At 42.1% G+C, this 22,519-nt stretch overlaps 2 pseudogenes; both read right to left on the bottom strand.

The window, feature by feature from the left end:
- Positions 1-22,519, bottom strand: part of LOC109070544 — a 731,031-nt pseudogene that overhangs the window by 415,535 nt on the left and 292,977 nt on the right.
- Positions 2,802-22,519, bottom strand: part of LOC109086281 — a 69,677-nt pseudogene continuing 49,959 nt past the window's right edge.

Below are 22,519 nucleotides of genomic sequence, written 5' to 3'. Positions count from 1 at the left end.
ATAGATGAATATGTCAATTCGCTGAAGTGCTGTTTGAGTATGTCTATGACAATCCTTGGGTTTGTTTTAGGCTTCAGTGATGGATTGCTGCGTAGTGCTATCTTGATTACATCTTTAGCTCTCCCCATTAAGTTTGACATGATCTCGTCCGTTTGTTCAACTAAAGGAACACCTTTCTTCCTCAAATAAACATCCATGAGTTCTTCCCATTCATGTACTGATAATTTGTCAGATCCATCCCCTCTGAAACAGGGAGGTACCTTGACATCAGGCTTCATCACTAACTTCATACCAGTCAAATTTAGAGAAGGTGACTCCATGAGAACCTGATTCGTCCCTAGGCTCTGTGTTTTATCAGGACACTCGTTTTTTCCATTGTCTTTTTTCAGCTGATCAGATATTGACTGCCCTATTTGTTGTGCAAGCTGTGTGATTAAACTACTCAAATCAGCATTACTAGTACTGCCTGATGCAACACCTTCACACTTTTCTGATTCAGTTGTATGTACTCTAACAGGATTACGGGTAGAACAGAAATCAGGAGAACCAATATTAACTGTCCTTCTTAGTGGTGTCTGTTCAAGTTCACCAAAGATACGTCCCCTGGCAAAACCCAATTCAAACCCATCACTAGAGGAGTAACTTGTCTTCTCACTATTTTGTGACATCTTGAATATTACAAATCAACAAAAGTAAATTAGAACAGATGATGACCACAGAAAAAAAAAACTGTGTAGATAGCTCAGAAATAATACACAATCAAATAATCAAACTAAATTTGTATCACAAATTCAAACTTCACTACTACTTTTTTCCCTCTCTTCCGAGAATATGAACTATCAATCTTTTTCTGAATTATGTACAGTCTAATGTCCAACCTTTTTTCTTTGACACAGGTACAGTCATAATTTGGGCACTCCAGAATGCAGCAAACCCCGGCGACCAAGCTGACGTTGATCAAAGAGGATCCACGATGACTTGCATCAAGGAAAAGTCACGGCACCATTGTGACCGGTCTTTATCTTCTCTCTGCGTTGTGTTGATATTTTAACCAGACCGGACAACAAGAGATTCTTTGGGCCACTTTTTTTATTCTGAATGAATAAAAAGTAAAATTTATGAAAAAAAGTGTCAATCCGTGGCCTTTCTCCACAATTTCAACATTGACCTTTCCCCAGCTGCGCTTACCGCGAACTGCCATCATATTACAATTATTAAATGAACTGCATATGATTAAATCAACAATATTTAAATTTTTTCTCAATGTAAAACATTTCACATGAATTCAAAACAACAATATTACCAGAAACATGGATAGAAAACATACCTGAATGAATAAAAAGGAAAAATGTATGAAAAAAGTGTCAATCCGTGGCCTTTCTCCACAATTTCAACATTGACCTGCCAGTCAAAACAGATAATTTTAGCCACGGAACTTACACGGTTAATAAACACCAAAACAAAATACATACTTCATGTTACCCAACCTCTATTAGTGTTACAATAAGATTAAATTGTATTTTTAACAAAAAAAAATACATATTAGTCACAAGAAACAAACTAATTTAAAACTTTTTAGTGAGAGCTCCAGCAGAACTCACCTTTCCCCAGCTGCGCTTACCGCGAACTGAAGGAAAACAACCGGAACCTAACTCTTAAAGGGGCCACCTACTATATTTTAACAATTACAAAATAACACTGAAAAATTTACATACAAGGATAGAAACAGCTCAAATAACATTCCAGATGAAAGAAAAATTCCCAGAATATAAAAATAATTATATAAATATAAAATAATTGATAATAACAAAGGGAGGGATTTTGTGTGAAATTAATAAATTTATATAACACCTGTTACACTTGTACACTTTTTTCTATCACATCTTTTCCTTCCCTTCGCCTCTCTATTAATGTGCTTGGACACAGAGCTCTGGGAACAGCCAGCCTCTTTTGCAATGACCTTTTGTGTCTCGCCCTCCTTGTGCAAGGTGTCAATGGTCGTATTTTGGACAACTGTCAAGTCAGCAGTCTTCCCCATGATTGTGTAGCCTACAGAACTAGACTGAGAGACCATTTAAAGCCTTTGCAGGTGTTTTGAGTTAATTAACTGATTAGAGTGTTACACCAGGTGTCTTCAATATTGAACCTTTTCACAATATTCTAATTTTCTGAGATACTGAATTTGGAATTTTCCTTAGTTGTCAGTTATAATCATCAAAATTAAAAGAAATAAACATTTGAAATATGTCAGTCTGTGTGTAATGAATGAATATAATATACAAGTTTCACTTTTTGAATGGAATTAGTGAAATAAATCAACTTTTTGATTATATTCTAATTATATGACCAGCACCTGTACACAAACTCACACAATCCGATGATTTCATGGTTTTCAGCAAAAACTTTTTCTTTAAATATATATTTTTTTATTAAATCCTTTGACAGCAAGGCTGACATTCTCAACCACACAAATACTGCATGATAATTCATCTGATCATCACAATATAGCATTACATAAAACCTAGAAACATGTCACATATGAAATGACTGTAAACAACGGTTTAACAAGATAGATCAAAACATGCTGAATACTGAAAAATATAGAAATACTAGAGATAAAATAAATAACTGAAGATAAAACAACAACTGCTTGAGAAATGAGATACAGAGACGAGTAACGGCAGAAGAACCGCATGATTGAAAGGCTGGACGAGTCTTATTACAGGCGAGCAGCACATGAGCATATATATATATATATATATATATATATATATATATATATATTATATATATATATTCCTACAAATCAGCCAATATACTTTGAGCTGAACAGATCAGAGAATCAGAGCTTATGAACATCTGATCTCACAATCAGACAATCAGTCATTTATACAGGCAGAGTCAGAACAGAAAGAGCAGCTTACATACAGATCAAAATATACTGATAATATGTGTTTGATATAAAATATTCTCCATAGTACTGATTTATATGTAATCATATAAATAACAGCTATATTTCAAGCATCAAACCCCATGCAGTGAGTGACGCAAACAAACCGCTGGATCTGCAAGTGAATCAGACCGATGGAAAGAAACGATTCAAGAAAGTGAACTGATTCAATCAGAACAAATCTGTTCATCATTCAGACAAAACACACCTACTGCTGCTTTCTTTAGAAACTTAAATAGCCTAAATAACTACAACAAAGCACTTATTCCTTCCTCACTGTGAATACATCACAAATATTCAACACATCTTCTAAAAAAACAAACAGAAGTGAACATTAATTCAGTCGGACAGACACTGAGTCAGATCTAACGGTCGCAGACAAACACTGTGCTGAACAGCAAAAACAGGACAGCATTTTAAAATGTTAAATACTTTTGTAATGAAATGTATTTGATATGCATGTAAATAAGATTAATTTCATCTGGTCTGCTAATAGAAATCATCTTGAATTGAACGTATAGGCACGAATAAGCAGAGTCCAATCATCATCGTCGCTATCCTGTAATAACTGGTGCGTCTAGCGTCTGCGTATGTGCCGCTGCATGGCGGGCGAGCGCAGCTCCTCCACTCCCTGCTCTATGACAGAGTCGTCAGGCTGCACGGGCGGAGGCGGACGGTAGTTGCTTGGGTAGTAGGAGGTGTAGGAGCCGTAGGGGTCTTCGTCCTCGGCCTCGGGGCCGTACGGTTGGTAGGAGCTGGGTTGAACTACAGGAACATCTGTGTCAGTGAGGTCAGCATCGACGCCCGGCTCTGAGCCGCAAACACACCACACAAGCAGCAGAAGAGACATGTGTTACTGATGCACAAGCAGCACTGCCCCACCCCCAAAGATACACCACTCACTGATGCCCAGGCCACACCCACTACCCCAACCCCCAAAGATACACCACTCACTGATGCCCAGGCCACACCCACTACCCCACCCCCAAATATAAAACACCCTTCACTGATGCCCAGGCCACACCCACTACCCCGCCCCATAAGATACAACAACTAAGGCTGGGCGATTTTTCTGATTTTAGCGATTCATTCAAATTCAATGTTTTGCCATGATTTTATTTTTTAATCACAATTTTGATTAGAAATATCACCAAATGTTAGAATTAGACACTATGACAATATGCCAGTGATAACAGTAAACAAAGAACCCCTCACGTGTGACGTGCTCATATTGCTAGGTGCCATTCACACAGAATGAGCTTTTGTGTTGATAAAGATGTGACGCGCACAGTGGAATAGGAAAAACATGCAAGAAGATAAGAGTGAACATCTTTTAACTTGAGTGCCGTGTTTTTAGAATGTTGTTTCATGTATGAGACACTGCAAGAGATGCGAGCGCAACAAACGCGTCCATGTTTACATAGAAAAAACAATGGAAATGCAGTGCAAGTGAATAAAAGACCTGTAACTACTACTGTATGCAGGGTTTCTGCAGGATTTTAAGCTCAAATGTAAGACTTTTTAAGACCTTTTTTAAGACCTGCACAAATAAAATTAATACCATATGAGCGGGGTAGGGCAATGTCTATAGTACCATATTAAACTGTAAAATTACTATAAAAAGCATAATTTACAGTTCAACTACAAGTTTTCACAAAAACAATTTTTTTTTATAAAATGATAAACTTTACATTTCAGCCTAAGAAAATGGATGAGGCGAGATTATTAATCATTAATTTAAACAATTGTTATCAATAAAATACTATACCAAATAACATAAATTAGGGGTGTGCGATATTAACAAAAATGATTTTTTGATAATTTTCTGGGATTTTATCGATAACGATAATTAGACGATATTTTGCTGAGTGTGAGTGTGTTATTGTGCTGACATCTTAGGGACTGCTGTGGACAGCTGACTCCTGGATTTCTTGATATTCTTCATATTCTGTGTGGTCAGTTCACAGCAGTAATAGGAATTAATCATTTCCAACAAGTTTTATGGGCATTTTTATCTTTAAGCCATATTTTCTAAAAGTATGTACCATTTTCTGAGTCAAATTCTTGCATTTGGGCTGTTACCAAGCAAATGAAATCAATATCAACAAAATTTATCTTAAATCTTAACTGCATTAGAAGTGGCATTTAGTGAAAAAGAAAGTGAAAGTGACGTGACATACAGCCAAGTATGGTGACCCATACTCAGAATTCGTGCTCTGCATGTAACCCATCCAAAGTGCACACACACACCGTGAACACACACACCGTGAACACACACCCGGAGCAGTGGGCATCATTTATGCTGCGGCGCCGGGGAGATGCATTTACACACTGTTTAATGCAGCTCTGAGGGGCATGGACTACTTTTACCTGCAGTTACAAGTGCATAAATAGTGTTTTAATATATTAAACATAAAACACTAAAAATAGATGTTTGAAATTATTTTAAAAATGAAAAGCTACCTTAAATGTGAAATTAAAACCGTCAACAGGTGGCAGCAAGTCACTGTTAAGTGAGTCATTGTGATTGAACCGAATCATTTAAACAGTTGATTCATTCAGGAACGAAACACCGTCCTGTTACTGAGAGACAGAACAGCGCTGTGGCTGTGTTTGGAATGATTTTTGTCTGAGAAATAGAGCAAAAACAGACAATATGGTGTCTAAAACATAAGTCTCTTAATAAAACTTCTAGTTTGTTGAACTGTTGTAAAAAATCTATATCATATTAGTATAAGGTAATTTTTGGAGAAAAAGGCACTCTTCCATGTGTAATTGATTAACTATATGAAGTGGTATAAATATACACATTTTCTGCCCCCATGTCTTGAATTTGTGATCATTCTGAATGTATTTTAATAGACTGAATCATGCAGTGAAAGAGCGCACTAGACTTCACGTAATGTGTGTACTCTGTAGGTGTTTTGAATGTTTTTTGTTTGTTTTGTTTTTTGCGTCGAATATTGAGCAAAATAGCTCACTTGTCATGGTGTTACTTACTACCCTGTGTATGTCTAACATTTCATGTTTGCATCATGGTGACATACCAAAAGCTGCTGTTAGTTGTAGTGTAATTAGTTGTAGTTCATGCATCTTTACTGCAAAAATATTTAACAAGTGATTTGTTTAACATTTACATAATGATGAAAACTTCATGTTTGAAGCACTTGGAATAGAATTTTCTTTAACTAGAGGGTTAATAAAGAAAACGTTACTTAATCATGTTATAGTTACATTTTCAAGTTGACTAGTTAAAAATCATATAAAAATCAAGAATCGATCAAATGTGACAAAAAAATAGAGATTTAATTTCTTGCCAAATCGCCCAGCCCTAATAACAACGTTCACTGATGCACAGGCCACACCCACTGCCCTGCCCCCCAAAGATACAACACCATTTACTGATGCCCAGGCCACACCCCATGCCCCACAGACACAAATCACCAATCACGTGTTAGATCTTCAGCCTGTTTCACTGTGAGTGTGTCAGGAACAGCACACTAGTATTTCTGCAGTAAGTACTCAGTGTACAGTATGTGAATCCTCAGCACTCATGCAGTACTGAGTATTATTCACAGCACATGATGAACTACAGTCAACAACAATCAAACATGCAGCATAGTGAGGTCATGTGACTTTGAAATGTCAGTATTACACATTACACACTGTTTCACACACTATATAAAGGAACACGATGCAGTAGGGCTGCACAAACAAAATTACTTGATTTAAAATGCATTTTAATCGAGCTCCATGTTTGCACAATTTGGCACATCTTTTTGTGATTATACATTAAAATGACTAATAATAATCGTTTAATATTTATTTTTATTATTCATATAACTTTAGCATTAAATAAAAATATAAAAATAAGAAATGTTACAACTGTAATTTTTAACTGTATAAAAAAATGCAGTACAACTGTAAAATTGCAAAAACTATTATTTATACATTAGCTGTTTAAATATTTTCATTTACAAAAATCAAGCATTTATTTTGACAGAAAACTTCAGGCAACTCTAAAGCTTCTCTTCTGATGTTTGTGAAGATGTTTGGCGCATGCTGTGTTTTAAATGCATGTTATAATCAGAGTGGATGCAGTCTGTGTCGCAGTCTTAGCAGTTTAATAATCATAGTTTTATTTCAATCATGCAGTCTTATGCATGTAATTCCAATCTGAACATCTAGAGTGAGAGCTCATGTTGTCTCATGCAGCACATGCACAGAGATCATCATCATCACGAGCATGACATTACGAGCCTTATGAAGAGCATTAAGGAAAGCAGTAAGGATTAGTACACACACACACACACACACAACCACACTCACTCACTCGCATGCACACACACTCACTCACTCTCTCTCTCACACACACACAACCACACTCACACACACACACACACACACACACACACACACACACACACACACAACCACACTCACTCACTCGCATGCACACACACTCACTCCGGAAGTCCACGATTCTACTGTGATGCATTAAACACACTCACACACACACACACACACACACACACACTCACTCACATACACACACACACACACTCACTCACACGCACACGCACACGCGCGCACACACACACACACACACACACACACACTCACTCACTCACATACACACAGTCACTCACTCACTCACTCACTCACACACTCTCACACACACACACACACACACACACTCACTCAGTCACTCACTCACTCACTCACACACTCTCGCACACGCGCACTCACTCACACTCAGTCACTCACTCACTCACACACACACACACACACACGCGCACTCACTCACACTCGGTCACTCACTCACTCACTCACACACACACACACACAATCACTCACTCTCACACACACACTCGCTCACTCACTCACTCACACTCACAAACTCTCACACACACACATGCACACACTCAGTAACTCAGTCATTCACTTACATACACACGCGCACACACACACACGCACACTAACTCACTCACTTACTCACATACACACACATGCACTCACACACACACACACACACACACACACACACACACCCACACACACTCACTCACACACCTTCCACGTTGTAGCCGAGGCAGGCGTCCTGGTCGCAGTATCCGGGCGGGCCGGGCGGACCATCTGGTCCTGGAATCCCGGGTCTGCCGGGACTGCCGGGGTTACCGGGGCGACCAGATGAACCTGGACTTCCAGTTCTGCCTTCACCAGGAGCTCCTGTGGCACAGCAGGAAACAGAGTTCTCAGCTTCCTGTTTCATATTCTATTCCATCATTTGTATACACACACACTGTCAGACTCTGAACACACACAATTATGTATTTCAAGTCAAGTCAAGTCTGCTTTATTGTCAATTCTTCCACATGTACAGTACATACATACAGAGAATCGAAATTGCGTTACTCTCAGACCCCTGGTGCATACAGATAACACTAACAGTAGAGCCTAAAAATCTAGATCAAATATAAAATATAAGATAAAACTATACAATAAGGGAATGTAAAAAAAGACATAATAGAAAAAATGAAATAAAAATAAGGTTAAATAAAAGCAGCGCAAGGCACATGGCAGATAGAGTGCAAACCAGTGAACAAACAGTGCAGATAAAAAGATTTTTAGTGCATAAAAAAATAGCTTATTCAGTCTGATTAAAAGTGACAAAGTGACAAAGGGCTCAAGCAGTTATTTTATTAAACTGACTGATGAGGTGGTAGAATGATGTCAGTTCCATGGTGAATGAGGTAGTGAGCAGACCAGTGCTGCACAAAGTGACTGGTGCATGACATTGTATGTTAGAGGGAGGGGGGGTGGAAGGACCTGGGGATGTGGGATGTGGGACCTGGGGGGGGTTCATAGTTCAGTGGTGCCTGAGGCAGAAGAGGGACGGGGGGGGCAAGTTCGGGAGCGAGTTCAGCTTCCTGATAGCCTGATGGATGAAGCTGTCCTTCAGTCTGCTGGTCCTGGCCTGGAGACTCCGCAGTCTCCTCCCTGATGGCAGCAGACTGAAGAAGCTGTGTGACGGGTGTGTGAGGATCACCTGCAATGCAGAGGGCTTTTTCGAGTGAGACGGGGTCCATAAATGTCCTGGAGGGAGGGGAGAGAGACACCAATGATCTTCTCAGCTGCTCTCACTATGCGTTGAAGAGTCTTTCCGGCAGGACGCGTTGCAGGCGCCATACCACACAGTGATGCAGCTGGTCAGAATGCTCTCGATGGTGCCTCTGTAGAAGGTGTACATGATGGGGGGTGGGGCTCTGGCTCTCCTCAGTTTCCAGAGGAAGTAGAGACGCTGCTGTGATTTCTTGGCCAGTGCTGCGGTGTTGTCGGTCCAGGAGAGGTCCTCTGTGATGTGCACACCCAGGAACTTGGTGCTGCTCACTCTCTCCACAGTCGCACCGTTGATGGTCAGAGGAAACATGCTGAGTGTACGCTCTCCTGAAGTCAACAACAATCTCCTTCGTCTTCTCCACGTTCAGAGAGAGATTGTTGTCACTGCACCACCCGGCCAGGCGGCTCACCTCGCTCCTGTAGTTTGTCTCATCTCTGTTGCTAATGAGACCCACCACAGTCGTGTCATCCGCAAACTTAATGAAGAGGTTGGAGTTGTGTGACGATGTGCAGTCATGGGTCAGCAGAGTGAAGAGGAGGGGGCTCAGCACACATCCTTGGGGGGCCCCAGTGTTCAGTGTGATGGTGCTGGATGTGTTGCTGCCGACACGTACTGCCTGAGGTCTTCCAGTCAGAAAGTCCAACAGCCAGTTGCACAGCGAAGTGTTGAGCCCCAGCTCGACCAGTTTGTGAATGAGCTGTTGAGGGATGATTGTGTTGAATGCTGAACTGAAGTCTATGAACAGCATTCTGACGTATGAGTCTTTTTTTCTCTAGATGTGTGAGTGCTGAGTGGAGGGTAGTTGAGATGGCATCATCGGTTCGAGCGGTTTTGGACCGATATGCAAACTGGAATGGGTCCAGGGAGGGGGGGAGGGCAGACTTGATGTGGTGCATGACTAGCCGTTCAAGGCACTTCATGAGGATGGGAGTAAGTGCAACAGGACGGTAGTCATTGAAGCAGGATGGAGATGGCTTCTTCGGGACTGGAATGATGGTGGTAGCTTTGAAGCATGTGGGAACAACAGCCTGACTAAGTGAGATGTTGAAAATGTCTGTGAAGACATCAGTGAGTTCTGCTGCACAGTCTCTCAGTACACGCCCAGGAATGTTGTCAGGACCCGGAGCTTTGCGTGCATTGATGCTGCTGAAGGATCTCCTCACGCTGTCCGGGGTCAGCATCATCACCCGGTCACTGGGAGGAGGTGGAGTCTTCTGTGCAGTGGAGCTGTTTTGTGCCTCAAAGCGAGCGAAGAAGGTGTTCAGCTCGTTCAGCAGAGAGATGTTGCTGTCACAGGTCCGCTGTGGGGGCTTGTAGTCCGTAATGGTCTGTATCCCCTGCCACAGGCTCCGAGTGTCTCTGCTGTCACTGAATTGATGGGCTATCCTCCTGGAGTACTGTCTCTTAGCCTCTCTGATGCCGCGGGATAGGTTGGCCCTGGCTGTTCTCAGGCCCCCCTCGTCTCCAGCTCTGAAGGCAGCGTTCCGCGTCTCCAGGAGTCTGTAGACTTTCCCCTGTCATCCACGGCTTCTGGTTGGCCCGGACAGTAATGGTTTTTGTGACTGTTACATCCTCAATACACTTGGTGATGTAGGCAGTGACAGTCTCCGAGTACTCCTGGAGGTCAGTGGTGTTAAGTGGCAGCCTGCTTAAACATATTCCAGTCAGTTGTATCAAAGCAGTCCTGAAGAGCGTCAGACGACCCTTCTGGCCACACTTGAATCTGTTTCTGAACTGGTTTAGCGACTTTAACGAGCGGTCTGTAAGCAGGCATTAGCATGACAGTGATGTGGTCTGAGGCACCCGAGGTGGGGGAGGGGAAGGCTTTGTAAGCTCCTCTCTGTGTGGTGTAAACAAAGTCTAAAATGTTATTACCTTGTGTTGGAAAGTTAATGTGTTGGTGTATTTTTGGAAACACACACTCTTTAAGTCAGCATGGTTGAAATCCCCAGCTATGATGAGGAAAAGCATCGGGGTGTGCTGTCTGCTGCTCACTGATGTGCTGGTACAGTTCATTTAGTGCATCGTTCCTGTTGCTGTTGTTGTTGTTCGGGGGAATGTAAACCGAAACGAGCAGTATGGCAGTATATTCCCTCGGCAGATAGAACGGCTGGCACTTAATAATCATATACTCCACCAGGGGTGAGCAGTGTTTGCAGATCACAAACAGCATCGCGGCACCACGCGTCATTGATGTAAACACACAAAGCCCGCCGCCGCAGGTTTTTCCCTCCCGCGACGCGAGCTCTGTCTGCTCGATAGCACGTCAGCTGGTCGAGCTGAATGGCGCTGTCCGAAATGCTGTCGCTGGGCCATGTTTCCGTGAACACAAAAACACACAACAGTCTCTTACAGTCCTCTGAGTTGAACGTAGTAATCGGATGTAGTCCAGTTTATTGTCCAAAGAGCGTACGGTAGCCAGTACGATGGTGGGGATAGATGGCTTGTGTGGGTTAGCCGTTAGCCTAGCCCGGATACCTCCACGCTTACCCCTCTTCTGCTTCCTCTCACGCCGCTTGTGGTGCCTCCGCTGCGGGCGAGATGCAGTAGTAGTGGGGGTCGGTGATGATGTAGGCCTCCGGAGCAGTCCGAGATCTCGCAGCTCTTCCGCGTGCGCGGAGTTTAACTCTAAAAATGCGGCTCTGCCGACATCCAGCAGAAAAACTCACGACTGTATGCGCGCTTAAAGACAGATAGACGCGATGACGACGTACAAAAACACTGCGACTCACAAGACAAAAAACACGAAAACACCGTTCTGTCGGGACAGAGAGAAGCCGCTGCGTGTGGAGGCGCCGCCATCTTGGTTAACTCAAGATTTGAGCAGTTGTCCATCTTAAATTATCATATTATGATGAAAGATTATCAAAACCAACACTGATTTCCTCAGAATCAGATGAATCGCTCACATGAATTAAGACAGTAAACACAGTTTTGTGTGCATGTGTGTGTGTGTTTGTGTGATTCACACAATCTGTCAAGCACATCTTATCAGCAAACATACACTCATTCACATCCTTCTCTTCACTCTCTGAGGCAGAAGTCTCCAAACACATCCTTTCTTATCTTACTACTTGTCCGCTTGATCCTTTTCCATCTCATCTCCTTCAAGCCATTTCTCCTGCAGTTGTACCTGCACTCACTCACATCATTAACATATCCCTCCACACTGTTGTTTTCCCCTCATCATTTAGACAGGCTCGTATAACTCCACTCCTTAAGAAACCCACCCTCAACCCATCTCTTTTAGAGAACTACAGACCAGTTTCCATTCTTCCTTTCATTGCAAAAACACTTGAACGAGCTGTATTCAACCAAGTCTCTACCTTTCTCACACAGAACAACCTCCTCGACATAAAACCAACCTGGCTTCAGAAGTGGACATTCAGCTGAGACTGCATCCAACACAATCATCAAACAAATAATACTTGAAATATCAGAATCCAAATACACAATAAATAACTTGCTTGATCTATCTGCTGCTTTTGACACAGTTAATCACCAGATCCTCCTGTCAGCTCTACTGGCAAAGGCCATCTCAGGAACCACACTCCAGTGGTTTGAGTCTTACCTATCAGATAGGTCCTTCAAAGTATCTTGGAGAGGTGAGGTGTCCAAGTCGCAACATCTAACTACTGGGGTGCCTCAGGGCTCAGTTCTTGGACCACTTCTCTTCTCTGTCTACATGGCATCATTAGGTTCTGTCATTCAGAAACATGGCTTTTCATACCATTGCTATGCTGATTACACTCAACTCTACTCTCATTCCATCCTGATGATCTGACGGTAGCTGCTCGCATCTCAGCTTGTCTTACAGACATTTCTTGCTGGATGAAGGACCATCACCTTCAACTCAACCTTGCCAAGACAGAACTGCTTGTGGTTCCAGCAAACCCATCGTTTCATCACAATTTCACCATCCAGTTAGGCACATCAACCATAACGCCTTCAAAAACAGCCAGAAACCTTGGAGTTATGATTGATGATCAGATAACTTTCTCAGACCACATTGCTAAAACTGTCCGGTCCTGCAGATTTGCTTTATTCAACATCAAGGAGATCAGGCCCTTTCTTTCAGAACATGCTGCACAGCTCCTTGTTCAAGCTCTTGTTCTGTCCAGACTAGACTATTGCAACGCTCTCTTGGCAGGTCTTCCAGCCAGTTCTATCAAACCTTTACAATTAATTTAGAACGCGGCAGCAAGATACATTTTTAAAGAGCTGAAAAGAATACACGTCACACCTCTGTTTATCAATTTGCACTAGCTACCAATAGCTGCTCGTATAAAATTCAAGCACTTGCATATCATTGCTCTTTTGTTGATTTTGATTGCTTCCACTGTCCTATTTTGTAAGTCGCTTTGGATAAAAGCATCTGCTAAATGACTAAATGTAAATGTTTGTGTGTGTGTGTGTGTGTGTGTTCACCTGGTGGTCCAGCAGGTCCTCTGGGTCCCTGGACTCCCACACCTGGACTGCCCTTCTCTCCCTTCTCACCCAGAGGTCCTGATGACAATAAACACACACAGTTTCATTATGATTATATTAGTGCTCTCTGTGTGCTTCAGTCTGTCAGTACAAACACAATCACGCACCTCTGGCTCCTGGCAGGCCGTTCTCTCCATTACTGCCTGGGAATCCCGGCCGTCCCGGCAGCCCCTGCTCTCCCTGAGGTCCTGGAGGCCCCTGTCGGCCCGGCTCTCCCGCCGGCCCGGGAACAGTGCGGATCGACACTGGCTGACTGGGAATAAGGTTCAGAATGGAATTGTACCGTGCCATGTGACCTGCGGCCAGAGAGAGAGAACGTCATAGACACAAACGAAATCCCAGCATGCCATGCATCTGTGTCTCTGCACTCACTCTGGATCAGCTGCTCACACACTTGTCTGGCTATGGCTTGGACAGAAGTCATGGACTGGACTTCACCCTGTTAAACACACACATGAGCATCAGTGAGACACATCAGAGATGAGAACGTGAGGATGACCTCGTTATCCACTCAGACTCGTTTTCAGACTCACCCGCTCGCCCTTCTCTCCCTTGGGTCCCGGGGGTCCCTGAAACAGACAGAGGAGGTTTTAGCATCGGTTCGTTGATGCTATCATGTGCATACGCATGTGGAAACACATACCGGAGGACCCTGGTCTCCTGTGGGTCCTGGAGGGCCATTTTCCCCTGGGGCCCCCGTCGCTCCTGGACCCCCCTGAGAATGAGATGCCGGTCATAAAAACACTCTATTGACTGGAGTATGAAAAAATACTTATATTTATAATATAGCTTTATTTGTAAAGCAGGATGATTTTGTTGGGCGATGCTTCTGCATAGAAAAATAAAATAAAATAAAAAATGAAGGACTAAATGAATAAATAACACCTTTTATTATTATTATTATTATTATTATTTTTGGCATGCACACCGTACTTTTAGGGCTCAACAGTTTGGGAAAACCTTGGTTGTTGAAACAGTTCTTGTGCGTAAAGCGCTACAGAAATAAAGGTGACCTAAAAAAATCTCTTAAAGCCACATTCCCACTGTTGTTGACTCATTTAATGACTATAAAATACTAATAATTAATTAGTATACAAAAATATTAAACAAAATAAGAATTTAAATAATAACACTATTGTACTGTGAAAGAAAATACTGAGTATTTAATAAATATAATAGAAAATTTTATTTTATAGCACAACCTTTAAATTACATTAATTAGGAACAATAATAATAATTACATATGCATATTAATATTTTTATCCTAATTTCTCCATTTTCAAAATTAAATCATTAATTTTGATGGTTTTTCCAGCAAATACAGTCTTTTAAGAGCAGATGTGCCCAAATGTTTTAATATGAGCCACCAAAAATCAAATTTGATTGAAAGTAAATGTAGCTTTATATTCAAATATACCATATTAAAAAATTTTAACATTTTTAGTGAATTAAACATTTGAATAATTTTTATATGTTGAAATTATTTTTCAATGCAGGAATAAAACAAACAAAAATATCAAATAAGTTTTGAAATGTTGAATTTCCCCTATGTTCCCTTCTTTTGTAAAATGGCATGGTGGGCCTGGATCTGGTACAGTGTGTAGCGTGTCGCAGTGTTCATTTACACGTGTGCGACTCATGATCCAGTGTTTCGTGTCAGAGAGACTGCAGTCAGTGAACGTGTGTCTGTGGACTCACTATGGTTCCCTGCGGCCCCACTCGTCCCTGAGGCCCGTCCTGACCCGGGGGCCCCTGTGGAGGACGAGAACACAGTGATCATACGGTCGAGCGCTAGCAGCGTTAGCATGACGAGTGATGGACACGTTACCCGCGGCCCTGGAGGCCCGTCACGTCCCGCAGGCCCGGGAGAGCCGGGAACACCCTACAGGAACAAGAGACGATCTTCAGACGCACAGCAGGCGGACACGAGAGAGAGAGGAGAGAGAGCGAGAGGAGGAGAGAGAGAGAGAGAGAGAGAGGAGAGAGAGAGAGAGCGAGAGAGGAGGAGAGAGAGAGAGTGGAGAGAGAGAGAGAGAGAGAGAGAGAGAGAGAGAGAGACGAGAGAGAGAGAGAGGGAGAGAGGAGAGAGAGAGAAGAGAGAGAGAGAGAGAGAGAGAGAAGGTGAGCGATTTACCTGCAGCCCTGGAGGACCGGCGTCGCCCTTCTGACCCGTCTCACCCGGAGCCCCCTACCAAACACAGCTCACTCAATACCACATCAAGCATTTGGAAAAACAAATAACTTCGTTTTAACCATTTTCAAAAATCATGCTTTTTCATTGTGCATTCCAAGTAATCTCAATAAAACTGTAGTTGGGTTATTTTAAGTAAAAATAACTATATATATATATATATATATATATATAGATAGATAGATTACTAACACAAAAACATGATTACAATAAAAAACATGATTTTTGCAAATAAACTCTTCAAATGTGTCACAGACACGTGATGTACGTGAGGGCACACTAAAATATTACACTCAAAAAAAAACATAAAAAATAAACCACCCTAAAACTGAGTCACGACTGCGCTTCAAAACAACGCAACACGTTTTAAATCACAGCCTTTGCGATTCGAAAGCAATATCGCAAATCGTTATTAATGTTGGTATATCATGCAGCCCTAGACTGAACTGTGTGAGTGTGAGCAAATTAAGCTGCAGCCAAGTGACTTTGTGAAAACCCCTGCTCTAGCGTACACAGAAAAACTGAAGTATACTTTGGGCTTTAGGGTCAAAAGACTTCAATATGCCCCCAAAGATGCTGTTTTACTCACAACCAGAAACTAGTGGAAAAGACTGATAAGAACTTCAAAATGAGCAGATTAATCAATCAAATGCAACGTAATATGACTTGTTTCTTTGTTATTTAATGTCAACATCTATTTTACAAAAGCATGTTAATGATGATGCAGGACTTTCTCATCTCATTTTAATATTAACTGAATTATGTGAACGGAAGATTGATCTAAATCTGATTTAATACCCTGTTTAGCGTAAGTCTCTGAGAATGAGACGTGTGTGAGATTATCAGGGTGACTTGATTTCTCTGAATCTGTGTGAGAGTGAATTACTGAAGCAATGTCAACTAGGGCTGTCGAAACGGCTGGGAAAATACATTTAAATTACTTACATAACATTAATAATCAAATTCTATTCGAATTTAAAAGACTTCATGTTAGAGGGAAAAAGTACTTTATTGCCTCCTACGTCCACAAGAGGGTGCAATGATCAAATATAAACCACCGGATCAAGCACTGCACTTTTTATATTGAAAGCAAAAAAAATAACATGTCTTTGTTGCATAAATGTACTGAATCTTTAAACATTAATAAATCAAATATTATTTCTTGATTTGCATGTGTGTGTAGATGAGTGGCAGTGCATCAGTAATATGAGAAAACAAACAAACAAACAAACAGATATTACATTATAAGAAAGCAAACATTGCTTTGTTAAACTTGTACGACGTTACAATGTTACAGCTAACAGACCCAGTCTGGATGCACGGTTTTGAATTCAAATGTGCAGTTTTTAATTTTCTAAATATTTGAAATGTTTTGTACTTTGACAGCCCTAGTGTGAATGAGTAATCAGTGTCGAGGTGCTGTTAGTTACTGGAGGGCCTCTGATGGAGCGTCCGCTGGGCCCCGGGGGACCGGGAGGCCCCTGAGCACCTGGAACACCAGCGTCCCCGACTGCACCAACAGGACCCTACACACACACACACACACACACACACCTGTGTTAATCCACTCTTATAATCACACTTTTTACTCTTGTGAGGTGGATTGTGGGTAATACTGTACCACAGGCCCGGGTTCACCTCGATCTCCTCTGGCTCCTCTGATGCCCAGGCCTCCCTGTCTCACACACACACACACACACACACACACACACACACACACACACACAGAGTCAGTGACTGATGTCTGTGATGATGATGATGTTGGTGATGGTGACGAAGGGCTGGTACCGGGGGGCCGGCGGGGCCGGGGGGGCCCTTGCTGTCCTGAGTGCAGGTGCATGCTCGCGGGAGAGATGGACACTCGGCTTCCTTCCTCTGCAAACAAACACACAGCAGCTAAATCACACTGTATTTCACGATGTTCATTCACCATGATGTGAAACTCTAATCACTCACATGAATCAGTTCAAACCTTCAATCAATCGATTCAAAGGTCAGATTCAATTATTTTATTTTTTATTTAACCTTTATTTAGCCAGGATTAAAAATCTCTTTCACAGAAGAGTCCTGGCCAAAAATTGGCAGCAGTTACAAACACAACTCACAAACACAAAAGAAGAAAGCTGCGTGCACAAAAGCCCAAATAAAACAGAAATAGTAAAACAATTCTGAGACCGAAGTTAATATTTCCCAACTGTCAGGACTTTTCCGAAGGTTTTTTCTGGGACATTTCCTCCGAAAATTAAATGTAACCACCGTGTCCTCAGCGGTCTGGAGACTCCTGTGTTCGCTGATGCATCCCAACACACACACTTTTAATGGCTCTGTGGGACTGACACTGTACCCCCAGCAGCTACAGCAGAGAACAGTAATGACGGACCGCTGCTGTTCACTCAGAGCTGTGTGTATGCTAATAGGACAGAGAGAGCGTCACAAAATGGGCGGGGACTTTCACACCAGTATGACGTCATAGTAGTGAGAAACCTGGAACTACTAGTGTTGAGAGACTGATTATGATTTATTAGGATTATAAAACAGTGAGTGGGTGGATCTGTACCATTATAGGCTGGTTGTTTTCACACACTGCGGCCACACAGCTGTGTTCAAACACATTATAAAAGTGATATGGCATTCTATGGCACCTTTAAAACGTTTTAAAATAAATATATTAGGAAAGTAAAAACTCCTGTGTGAAACATAAATCTGTTTTTTTTTTTTTCAAACTGAGACTCACGAATCAAAAGAAAAATTAATTATTAAATCAAAAAAAGAAAAAAAAAAAGAAAATAATTTTATGAAAAAATAAAAAAACAACTACAAAAAAAAGATTCCATATTTTATCCAACACTCACCAGGCTGGGAAGCTCGCAGCATTTGTCCCGTCGAGCCCATGACGTGCTGCACACGATATCAACACACACACACTGAAACTACACACACACACACACACACAAACACACACACACACACACACACACACGAGACGTGTTCTTGTTACACTCAGCCTCATTTTTGCTGGATTTCACTTTGATCACACACACACACACACACACACACACACACTCTCACACACACACACACACACACACAAACTCACACACTTACACGCAAACACACACACTCTCTCACACTAACACACACACTCTCTCACACACACACTAACACACACACACACACACACTCTCACACACACACTCACACATGCAAACACACACACACACACTTGAGACATGTTCTTGGAACACTCAACCTCATTTTTGCTGGATTTCACTTTAATTAAACACACACACACACACACACACACACTCTCTCTCTCACACACACACACAGACTCTCACACACACACACACACACACTCACACACACACACACACACACACACACAGTCACATACATTCTCTTACACACACACACTCTCTCTCACACACACACACACTCACACACACACACACACACACACACACACACTCACACACACACACTCACACACACACAAACACACACACACACACACACACACACACTCTCTCTCACACACACACACACACACACACTCTCTCTCTCACACACACTCACACACACACACACACACACACGTTACCGGTGCAGAGTTGTCTTTGGCTCCTCTGGATCGCACCATGCGTCCCAGAACCTCCACGCCGTCAGTGCTGATGTTTTTGGCGGCGTTAACGGTCTTCTCTCCCGCCGGTGTACAGTCCACCATCACCAGAGCCGACGTCTTACTGATGGCAATGTGCAGCTGCGCTCACACACACACACAAACACACACACACATCAGACAACAGCACATTCACTGCTGGACCGGACAGCATCTCCTGCGGCTGTGACCTCTGACCTTATGAAAACTGCCATAGAAGAGCTTCTGGATGTCCGGCCCCTCAAACGTCACCGTCTGGAAATCACCGTTATAATCAGTGTTGAAGTAAGTCAGCGTCTTTCCTCCGTCTGTGAAGAGAAACGAGGAGACACTTGTCCTGTCTAGATTGTGTTGTGTTTTGCAAAAAGTGTTTTATGACATTGAATACTAAGTCAAAGGCTCATGGTTTTGTAGATTTGGTGTGTGCTTCTCCTGTTTGAGCATCAGCTTTCAGAAACTGTGTGACAAGGAAAGATTTTGTGTGTAAGCAGATGAAAAAAACTGTAATAATATGACAAAGGTGTTGGCAAAGACATTTGCATTTTGTGTACCATTCTTGGATTTGTGTGTAAAGTTTTGAAAAACCTTGTTACCAACACAAGATAACACAAATGCCAAATTAGAAATGTTTCAGTATAAATAAGCAGAAGCCAACATTGCCGATGATTATGCTTAATAAAACAAGAGAAACATAATTCTTAATGACAATTCAATTATGATTCATCGTGCAGCTCAATTCAAGGGAAGCGTGTTGAGAATCGAACCCGTGACGCGGTGTGTTACTCACGGTCCAGAATGACTCCCACCAGCGGCTCGTTGTTGCTGTTCAGGACTTCCCACAATGCAAAGGGCTCCGGCGGGGTTTCGGGGAGCAGGCGGAAGAGCATGGTGATGGTGTAGTCTGACGGCAGCCCCTCCGGATGGATGAACCTGCGCCGTCAGAGTTCTGAGAGTCACTTCTACACCTCCAGCTCTGTGTGTGCATGTGGCTGTGTGAAGGGGAATCACAGACTAAATGCCCCTTGCACACTGAGTCACAAATTTCCATATGCGTTTTTTTGAAGGGAACAATTTGTCAATATCTTCTATAAAAGTAAATGTGTAGAGTACACAATGACACTTTTTTAGCAACACACTGACAGATTTAAAATACAGTCTCCATTACTTTTTAATTCATTTTACAAACAAATGGTTCAAGGCTTGAATATTTCTACTCCCTAACATTAGAATATGGAAATAGTCTTTATTGTACATCTGATCACAAAAGAGTGCACCCCATTGACTGATATCTGTTCTTGTTTAAATCATAAACTCACTTCATTTTGTTCAGTTGCTCAGAAAACGAGACTTCATATCTCAATCTAAAGAAAATGTGCCTTGATCTGAGGATTTTTAGATATTTGTACATGAAAATAACCATTTATTTGTATTTATGCATTATTTAATGACATGACTGTATGAATAATTTGTGGAAGGGTGAATTAAGACCTTTTCAAGACCTGCAGAAACCCTAATTTTGGATGTATTATACGTTGGATCATGTTGTTTTCTAGATATTAAGGGCCAGTTTTACTAAACAGGGCAAATTAGTGCGAGACGTTTGCACTGTACGCAAACAAGGTGCAAGTTCTTTCCCTTCCTGCAGTAAAATCCTTTTTAATCACATTAAGAATCTAAATGCATGCGTCTTATCAAATACCCGGTTCTTGGAAATCTGGATCTGGTTCTAAAATGGAACCGGTTCTCGTTACACAACCCTACTCCTAGTGGAGGCTTCCAAGTCGTCTTTTATTTCCTGAAGCAAAATAAAAATAACATGGCTTGGCAAGCAGTGTTTTCAGATAATGTGTTCTTCTGGCATTCTAAATAAATGAATACGTGTGTCTTCTTCCAAACGCTCTCTGTTCTCTGCAACAACTGCAGCCACTTCAAGCTCAAAATCGTTTAAAACATGCTTTTTGGGTATTAAATAATGGTGCAAATACCAGTCATTTGACGAGCGCAAACTTCGTAAAATACATTGCGTGATTCATTTTAATAATATCCTCCCATAAACTTTGCATCTAAAAAGGGAAACTCCTACAAATGCATATTCAGTAAGGTCAGGCGCAAAAATAACTGTGTCCACTCCTTTTCAGCGCTAATTCTTGACTGCGCGTCTTTAGTAAAACCTGACAGTACTATTTTAATGCCAAAAGACGGTTTGTGCCGGTGCGAGCTGTTAGTGGTGTGACCGCGGTGCGAGTCTAAAGCAGCTGGCATCGGCGTCACCTGGTGGGCTGCGTGACGAGCGCATCGCTGCCGAGTCTGAAGCTGCTGAAGCTGTTGAAGGTCCCCGGCTCCATGGACACACCGCTCACACCGCTGTACAGATGCTCCACCAGCCCAAACATCTCCATCATCCTGAACCCTGAGCACAACCATCAGTCAAGAACCGGCACATCTTCAGCAGAATCCAGTCCTGCCCTCAGCAGCTCTCCAACCAGATTCGGCTCTGAATGACTACAGCTGAACTGAAATGAACTGCAGCGCATGAAGCTTCATCAGAGATGACTGTTAAGAGTCTGTGTGTGTTTGTGTGGTTTACCTGGTGAAGTGCTGCCGCTCATGGGTACTGATGGACACGCTACAGACGACACGACAGAAACACGTCAGCAAACACAAGCTCATTACACATGTTTATCTAGTACGATCATGTCACAGACTTCTATCATTTTTATATACAGATTTTAACATTTATTTACTGCATTTGTATGCTGTTTTCAGAAATAACACACTCACACACACACTTACTAGCTGATGCAGCTTCACAGACTAAGGTGATGAGTTTCTCTTCGATCTTTGTGAAAGCGTCCAGGTCGTCCACGAAGAACACGTGTCTCTCGCTGGGTTTGCTGGCGATGCTCACCAGCTCGCCGTAATCAGCGTCGGCAAAACCGATGGCAAACACAATGTAACCCTACAACAAACACAGGCTATATATATGAAACATCAGCGTGTAAAGCCGTCATATTCAAACGAGATCCGGACCTCAGCTTGGTTCTGACCGGGCGAGACACAATGACTCTGACCAGGTTTGAGACGAGACATTTTTCATCTACAGTCAGAATT

The sequence above is a fragment of the Cyprinus carpio genome, chromosome B19, assembly GCF_018340385.1.
Source record: "Cyprinus carpio isolate SPL01 chromosome B19, ASM1834038v1, whole genome shotgun sequence".
Taxonomy (NCBI): Eukaryota; Metazoa; Chordata; class Actinopteri; order Cypriniformes; family Cyprinidae; genus Cyprinus; species Cyprinus carpio.
Note: the sequence above shows the minus strand (reverse complement) of the source record. Positions and strands in the feature narration are given on the sequence as shown.